Raw genomic sequence first — 9,770 nt, forward strand, 5'->3', positions numbered from 1 at the left:
AAAGACAGAGACAAAGGAAGTGAAAGTTCAAGAAGCCAAGAACAATGTTGCTGGAGCCAAGTGGAAGAGTCTGCAGGTTTTATTGTTTCCAGTTTATTACAAATAATTCAATCCAGAAAAAGGAGGAAGAGACTATCACCGGAATGTTCAACGCCAAACTAACACTGCTCTTGGAACGGTTCTTTTCATGATTAATGTAGAAACAACACAAGGCTTTGTCTTAACTTTCTAAAGACCAGCACCCAACTTCTAACAACACAGGCACCTATGTAATAAGTGGTGGAGTGGCATGAAATGCAGCCCATGGGGGTTGTATAAGAGGCAGCCATCAAGTCCTTGGGATTAGAATAGCTCAGAGCACTACAAGGGAAAGGAGGCTGGAGGGGGAGCCCTGAGATCAGAGCATGGCGAGAGAGCGTGCGAGAGAAGCTGGAAGGTGGTGGAATCAAGCAGGTTAGTCTTCAAGCACCACTTAGGTAAAGAATACTTAAGACTAAGCGATGCTTGAAGGCTACCTTGCTGTGTTTCACCACCTTCTAGCTAATCTCACATGCTCTATGGAGTTCTGTGATGACTTGCAGGGGAACCGGAGACCACCAGGCACACCCTGCCATGAGGGCTTAGTCTGAGACTCTTGAGGGTTGACAAGAAAGAGAGAGGAGTGAATCTGCAATTCTCAACTGCACATGCAGTTCTAGAGAGGCATGTGCAGCCCATTCCCCTCTAGGCTGCCACCACACACCTTGCTTGATCTGTTGGTAAGAGGAGCTTGCATGCCAAGGCTTTAGAGACAACAAGGCTGACATACTTGCTACCATTATAGGAACTGAAGAACTGCACAGATTCCATTTTCCGTGAGTTGGTGCAATGCAGTGCCTCCAGCAATGTGTACAAGGGAGCCTCCAACTAAAATTCAAAAAGAAAATCTCTTCCCATGGTGTGTGCAGAACTGCACATGCAGGCTGGCATAATTTATGCCTGTTTATATAAAAACATAGTTAACCCAATATATCCAATTAACCAAATATAGCCATCTAACCTAAGAGAACACTGGATGCTATTCTATTCCTTACCCTCCAGGGTAGAAACTTCCGCCCAGCCTATGCAGAAGTAGGAGAATGAGCAAGAAATTGGGTGCAAGTATGGCTTGTATCACTTCAAAGTACAAGGGTGCGTCACATTTTTATATGTTCACCTATGTGTACAAGTCCTTGTGGTCTAAACCACTGAGCCTCTTGGGCTTGCCGATTAGAAGGTCAGTGGTTCGAATCCCCAAAATGGGGCAAGCTCCTGTTCCTCTGTCCCAGCTCCTGCCAACCTAGCAATTCAAAAGCATACCAGTGCAAGTAGATAAATAGGTGCCACTGTAGCGGGAAGGTAAATGGCGTTTCCGTGCGCTCTGGTTTCTGTCACGGTGCTCCTTTGCGCTGGAAGTGGTTGACTCATGCTGGCCACATAACCCAGAAAGCTGTCTGTGGACAAATGCCAGCTCCCTCGGCCAGAAAGCGAGATGAGCATCACAACCCCATAGTCGCCTTTGACTGGACTTAACCATCCAGGGGTCCTTTGCCGTTACCTTTTACCTTTTACAAGTCCTCTTATGTAGAACAATAGAGATCATGTTGGACTAGAATATTTTTCTCCATTTGACTAATCTTGTTAACTTGCAATGAGCTTCTTCTTCTTTTTACACGGGGGAGCATTCATAAACGTGATCACCCATTTGCAGCGTGAAGCTCTCCAGTCCATTCTTACCAACTCAGCATTCTACCTCACAATTTTGCTGCATCTCTATACCAGACCTTTATTCTTACTGATTAGCCCAACACTTGCCAAGCTGTTTGACTGGTACAAATCATTTAGGTAAGCAAAATTTGAGTTACAAGAACATAGATCTTGCAAAACACTTTGTTTTCTAGTTTTAATTCCTTCCAGAAATTTAACCAGCCCAGCAGACCAATATTGCAATAAGATACTTTTGCTTAAACATTACTATTATGTTAACTGATACTAGGAGGGAAAGGGTCTTGATCTCAGTTAAATGCATTCCTCAAGTAGTTTAGAATGTGCAAGTTGGTCATTGATATTTTTACAGGGTTGTCAAAAGGAAATATCATTTTCCTTCCCTTTTTATTTCACTTTTCTTCCGGAAGGATATAATAATTAAGAAGAGTCTTTAGATGCTGGCAAAACTGTCCCCTTTTGAAGTTTCTCCGTCTCTGTCACCCTGGAGATAAAGGGTGCTCAATCTTGACATTCTAATTGTGGATACGAGATAAAAGGCTGGATTAGAAACTTCATAACCTCATGCAGAGAGGGAGAAAAATGAGATCACCATGAGGTCATTTCACTCTGAGTTTTGTAAGTTTATAGAATTCCCCGAGGGTGGCAAGGGAATGAATAGAATATATGTATTTTAACTGCTGTCTTTGTCCATGGAGTTTTCTTGGCAGGGATACTGGAGTGGCTTGCCGGTTCCTCCTCCAGGTGGATCACGTTTGGTCAAAACTCTCCACTATGACCTGTTCATCTTGGGTGCCCTGCTCGGCATAGTTCATAGCTTCTCTGAGTTCTTCAAGCCCCTTCGCCACGGCAAGGCAGTGATCCATGAAGGGGACAGCAGTCACGAAATTAAGAGATGCCTGCTTCTTGGGAGGAAAGCAATGACCAACCTAGACAGCATCTTAAAAAGTAGAGACATCACCTTGCCAACAAAGGTCCGTATAGTAAAAGCTATGGTTTTCCCAGTAGTGATGTATGGAAGTGAGAGCTGGACCATAAAGAAGGCTGATCATCGAAGAATTGATGCTTTTGAATTATGGTGCTGGAGGAGACTCTTGAGAGTCCCATGGACTGCAAGAAGATCAAACCTATCCATTCTTAAGGAAATCAGCCCTGAGTGCTCACTGGAAGGACAGATCGTGAAGCTGAGGCTCCAATACTTTGGCCACCTCATGAGAAGAGAAGACTCCCTGGAAAAGACCCTGATGTTGGGAAAGATGGAGGGCACAAGAAGAAGGGGACGACAGAGGACGAGATGGTTGGATAGTGTCTTCGAAGCTACAAACATGAGTCTGACCAAACTGCGGGAGGCAGTGGTAGACAGAAGTGCCTGGCGTGCTCTGGTCCATGGGGTCACGAAGAGTCGGACACGACTAAACGACTAAACAACAACAACAACAATTTTAACTGCTATGAAACCAGCAACATAATCTTTATTTTATTTCATTTAAAAAGTTACAGTACTCTTTTCATTCTGAAGTGTGTCTGAAGAGGAATTACGTTATTCCTCTTCGTAGCAGTGACCTTCAAATGTGTTTACCCTCTCTCTACCCCTTTCCCCAATTATTTGCTTTTTCATACACTGTACCTCATAAGTACGTGCCCCCCACCATTCTAAGTATGGGACACTTCACACCTTACAGATTTTAGATGTTTGTAAACATAAACATATCCTTACCTGAGCCATGATTTGCCATTGCTCCTTGCTGCAAATGGAATTAGACCCTGTGGAATTTGACTCCAAAGAGAAAGATTAGCTTACCTTTAAATGAAGTTGCTGGTGAAAAGTTCTTTTTAAAAAAGAGCTTTGAATGGTGGGAAGCCATGGTGGCTCACTCCAAGCCACTGCACTGCTCTCTGCTTCCCCCTGCAACTTCCAGGTATGGAATACCCTGAAGAAGATGCTGAGCAGCACCAGATATAGGGTTGAATGGGTGGCTACCCCACAAAGGGTAGCAAGCTGAGGGGGTGCAAAATTGTGAAGAACCATAATTGAGAAGATCCATTTCAGACCTTCCAGGCGTCCGTATTTTCCTGGGACAGTCCAGGATTTACAGAAGCCATTCTGGTTTCTGATTTGATCCTGGAATGTCCCACTTTTCCTTAGGACATGCCTGTTTTCATCAGAGAAATGTTGGAGGGTATAGGGAAGTTTGTTAAATGTCTGATGTTTTATTATGTTTTTATATATGTTGAATCCCACCTGGAGTGGCGGGGGCAACCCAGTCAGACGGGGAATAAAAATAAAAATAAAAATGGAGTAGGACATCCCTAACTTTATTGGAGAAATGTTGGAGGGTATGCCACTTGGGGGCACCAAACGTTGGCCTCGCACAAGGCACTATGTATTACAAAGGACTACCAGAACCCACCAGCTCTGAAGTTTTTCTCCCAGATTATACTGGAAAGGAAAAAAAGAGAAATAAAAGATGTGTGCGCAGCAAAACAAATAAATAAAGCATATTAGATGTTGCAGATTGGGGTTAAAAGGTTTGAAAAGGCTGAAGGCTACAAGTCAAAGGTATGTACTACTGTGTAAGAGTTTGTGTGCATCGTGACATAAGAAGGAAAGAGCAGGGTATTTTTCGTGTACAGTGGTACCTCTGGTTACGTACTTAATTCGTTCCGGAGGTCCATTCTTAACCTGAAACTGTTCTTAACCTGAGGTACCACTTTAGCTAACAGGGGCTCCCGCTGCCACCACACGATTTCTGTTCTCATCCTGAAGCAAAGTTCTTAACCCGAGGTACTATTTCTGGGTTAGCGGAGTTTGTAACCTGAAGCATATGTAACATGAAGCGTATGTAACCCGAGGTGCCACTGTATAGCACGACCGCGTGTATGACAACCCCAATTTTTTTGGACTCCTTATTAAGGAAATGGGGGGGGGGAGATTGCCCAGAGTTGTTCAGCTTTTAGGGGGGATTGCTGACAATTGCTCAGCCGCCCGACCAACGCTGCCAATCGTACGCCTCAACAAAGCCAACAATCGTCAACTTGCTCACTGCCAGCCACCGCCAACTGCCCGCCCAATTGCCGCAGCAGCCAATCAACAGCAGGCCTTGCCGCAGCCACCAATCACCAGCCCAATCGCCAGCAACAATCTATGCTTGTGGCTGCCACCAATCGCCTGGCCTTCCTAAGAAATATCTGTGTATAAGACGACCCCCATTTTTTTAGCATTTTTTTAAAATAAAAAACCTCGTCTTATACACGGAAAAATACAGAAATATTTCCGTTCATGCAATGTTTTCTGAAAACAGTGGCCTGAAAACAGTGGCCTGCTAAGCTCCTAAAAAGTTTCAAGCCATTCCAAACCATATGGGAACACAAAGGAATAAAAATCTCAGGCTAAAGGAGAAAATGTCCCAGCACTGATTTCCTGCACTGGTTTGCATACTGTTGGGCACGGTCTCCGTACCATTAACGTTTCATATGCATGCAGCTTGAAGAAACCAGACAGAGGAGGTGGCCTTTGCGCTGGTTTTCCCTCCACAAGGGAAAAACACCTGACACTTTGATGAGCTTTGTGTCCACTTAGCAAGCAGCTGAACCTCTGTGTGACACTTGAGCTGAAAGGAGGAGGTTGGGAGCGGAGACAATAATCCCTTCACCCTGCCTGTACAGAACACCAGCGCACCATCCACATCTGATAAAGCCCCTACTAACTTGCCATCTGGTAGGAGCAGGTGCTGCTTTCAGCTTAGGTTTTGTTGTTTTCAGCCTTCAGAAATGAATATACAAGCTTCTGAATGAGGGGCGGCAGCACAGCGGTGACAGAAGTAACAGAAAATAGTACCCAGGGCAGTGGAGACAGAGGGCAAGATAAGCTATGCTTTACTGTTGGGCTGCAGTTTTGAGAGAGTTGCCTTGAGTCCATGGTTTGAATCTTCCCTGAAGCTGCATTTGTGGCCCTTAAGGGAGCTGCCCAGAGCTGGCACTAGACTGGAGTAGAGAATGACTGGCATCTGTCTGTCTCGGGAGACAATGGAGGAGTGCACCTTTGCAGGTCAAACCGATGGAGAGTTACAATGCCGGCTTTGTGTTGTGTTGTGTTTTGTGTTGTGTTGTTTTGTAGACACCAATACAGTGGTACCTCGGGTTAAGAACTTAATTCGTTCTTAACCTGAAACTGTTCTTAACCTGAGGTACCACTTTAGCTAATGGGGCCTCCCGTTGCCACTGCACCACCTCTGTGTGATTTCTGTTCTCATCCTGAAGCAAAGTTCCTAACCTGAGGTACTATTTCTGGGTTAGCGGAGTCTGTAACCTGAAGCGTCTGTAACCTGAAGCATCTGTAACCTGAGGTACCACTGTACAGGAGATGTTAGTACATGAGCACCAACTCTCGGGATTCCGTTTTTTCACCTCAGCAGAGTTACTCAGAAAGTCTTCCTGCATCTTCACAGCAGCAGCAGCCCAGCACTTTTTTGTTGCATTCCCATGACAGGAATAACCACTTCACCCATCCAGTTCTTCTCTTACATTCTTCATTGTTTTACCCTACAAGCTTCATAACACTCCTGGTCTACATATAAAATAAGAAACAGAACTATATACAGGTCTCTGTTCCCTTCAGCCATCCAGCCAGAGAGACAGGCTCATAGACTTTCAGATATTCTGGCAGCCACACTGACCAACTCTGGCTACCAAATGCTCCACCGCATGCCCTGATAAAGACAAATGGTGCTGGGGAGAATTCTCGTTGCTAAGCAGATGTTTTAGGTGTACCTCAGGGATGTACTTCAAGGCCACGCTTCAAGGCCGTTTCAAGTTTATTTTGGCAATGCAATGGGAGAGATATGTTTTGCTGCAGGTGGGGCAGTTGAAGGCGTCCAGTTGTACTGCTGCAAATGCCCCACGGTGTTTCTTCTCTCTGTGCTCCTCCATCACAAATGATCACTAATCGGTCACGGTTTTGCCCCAAAACCTGACATTGTCCGATTCACTTTAAAGTGGTGCCAAACCCCTGCAAATGCCCCCCTGCAATGTTTGGTTGTGCAAATGCCTTGTTTCTTTTCTTTTCTTTTTTTAATACTTTATTTAAGATTCAACAATAACAAAAAAAAATCCACAATAACTACTACATCAGTTCATTACAATTGGCCATCTTTAACAGTAGTTGAAGAATTACAGAACATCACTTTAACTTGCTCAAATTTTCATATTTAACTTTTATCTCTTTATCTCTTTCTTAGCAGATCAAAAAGAAAAAGAAAAGGACCAAAAAAGGTAGAAAGAAAAAGAAGAGGGGGGCAGAGATTTAAAGAAAGAATTAGAAGAAAGGAAAATAAATAAACACATTTGACTTCCAAGTAGACTCATTGTATTATTTTTTCTATTATTTTTCACACACAGTTCCAGATTACTGTATTACTTTCTTTGTTTTCATCAGATACCAAAAACATTATATTTCATATTTTGCAAGAATAATTCTAGTTCTGCCAGGAGATGTTTATTGTTACAATAGTCTTCCAGATATTCCTTAAAGATTTTCCATTCTTTCTGGCAAATGCCAGAACTTTCTGGCAAATGCCATGTTTCACAGTAGGCCATAAAATGAGCTCTCAGTGCCCCTGCAGCTGCTGCCATGGCACCACTGCCAATCAGTCCCTGCCAGCACTGACTCCCCACTCCTGTCTGAATTGGTCACATGATAGGCTTCCTATGATCAACAACAGGTTCATGCAATTGTCAATTTTTTAACATGCAGTGCAGTAAACAGCCAGTGTCAACCCCAGGAAAAGCTGGGCGGGGACATCCCATCAGTGGCAATGCCACCACAATCAATCAGCAGTGCTAAGAGATCTGAATGGCTGTAGTGGTGCAGGGAGCAGGTATGGCAGCTCTTCATGGCGGTGCCAATGGACCTTGCTGGGGGAAGCGGTCCTCAGCAACTGCTCAGGAATCTAAGGAACTGATGTCGAGTCTGTCATTTCTTCATCCAGTGTGGATCCCATTCCCTCTCCATGCATGCCTCTAGTACACTCTCTGTGTTGAGGGGTGTAGCTCAGCAGCAGAGCAAATATTTTGCATGCAGAAGGTGCCAAGCTCAATCCCTGCCATGTATAATTTAAAGGTCTGAATGCTCTTCCAGACAAGTGTATTGATGCAGAACATGGGCTGAAAGAATGACAGCCACAGGGTACAAACAGATGAAACTCGGGTTCTGTTTCTATCCATTTCTCATGCCGTTTCAGAATGTTACTCAGGTATTTCTAGTTGTAGGTCCTGGATTCCCAAGGAAAGAACTGACACCGACAGAGGGGCACCACTTGGATGCATTTTGCAGCCAACACAAAAAGCTTTGTTGGAACTCTTAGAACAGCCAAACCTTTTCAGCTTCTCACCATTGTCTAAAACCCTTTCAGCCAAAGTTTTCAAGAAACTTTGGGATAGCCATATCCTCGATTTCACTCAGCCAATTCGAACCCACTGTGTGGATGCAGTACTTTTGGCCACAATGCAGGATCAGATATGTAAAGGGATGTTCATGTTTGAGGAGCATTTTCTCATACAAGCCCCTACCTAAAGTCTGAAGTGGTACAAGCCAGCCACAGAAGCGTTGCCTCAGTAAGAACTGGGCCTGAGAGCAGATGGCAGTCATAATGAATATGTGCATTTGCGAGTTTCCTGGAAGCGAGGAAGTTCAGCCTCCTAACAATGATGTCTGAGACCAGATTATTTGGTCTGGGAAAGCAGTTGAAAAGTCAAGGCGAGGAGCAGAAGGAAGAACATAATTAGGCAGAGTGAGGTAGATTGTAGGTTATTGTTCCTATGCAGGAAATGTTCAATTATTCTGTTTGTTTCTATAGGATAATACTAGCACTAAAGAATTTCATTTTCTGCCTCTGGAACCAAAATGTCTTGGGCCACCTCTAACTATCACTGGTAGGAAAATTCCTCAGATGCAGCAACAGAAGATAAACCCAAAATCTCACCATCTCAAACTGCTGCTGACTTCTTGCTTCAGATTGACTGAAGATTGATGTACTCAATACAGACAAAACCATAGCTGGTAGGATGAGAAACAGTATTCTCTCTGCTTATCTCTCACTGCCCCTGTTCCCTCCCCCAGTTAAGACCAAGGAAGGCATAGTCTGCTTTCAATGTCTAATAGGAAAAGTGACCTAATGTGGAGGATTACCTCACTCTTATCTACCAAGTTAATTAGACTCTGCTCCAGTTCACAAAAGCTTCAGGACCTTCTTTTTGTGAGAGGGAAGATACTGGCAGTGCAGGGGGTGAGGGGGGAGATGGGACATTTTATTGAAGGCTGTCTGTGTATGTGTATGCATAGAAACATTACACCTTGCATCTTCTTCAGGAAGGAGATAAGGAAAGTCTGTGCTGGTCGCTATCACCAAAATAGTGAAACACAGAATGGTATGTGGAATGAAAGGTGTAGCTCTGAAATAACTCGTCTTCATTTGTCACCAGCCGTCATGTTTCACTGAGGGTAGAAGACAGCTCTTTTTCATAGTGCTGTTTCATGATACACTTTTTTAAATTTAATCAACTTTATATATAAAAAAGAGTAATCCGAGTTAATTCGTTCTTTTTCGAAGCACAAGAAGCGTGCACACATCTGTGTTGGTGGTGGGGATTGTGATTGCAATGGCATTCCCCAGCCTATCATCACACCTCACCTCCATGTTCTGAAGGCCATGTCAATTTGACGACACATCGACCTGGAAGATCTCTTTCCAGCTGCACAATCTGTGCACCAGAATTGAATGTATGGATTGTGCGGTTGGAGCCCAAGGCAGCAGTCCTAACTCCGCTTAGCTAGGAATTAACTAGGACTTACTTCTGAGAAGACATGGTTAGGATCATGCTGTAAGCAAGTAGGACACAGCAGGTGTGCCTACCAATACATGCAAGTTGGATGCATGGCTTGGCCAGCAAGTACCATGGCAGACTACCCATGCTTTTAAAAAAAATAAAATCTGATCTATATAAAGTGACTCATTGTTGGACCAAATTTG

This window comes from Podarcis filfolensis, assembly GCF_964270895.1.
Source record: "Podarcis filfolensis genome assembly, chromosome: 5".
Taxonomy (NCBI): domain Eukaryota; kingdom Metazoa; phylum Chordata; class Lepidosauria; order Squamata; family Lacertidae; genus Podarcis; species Podarcis filfolensis.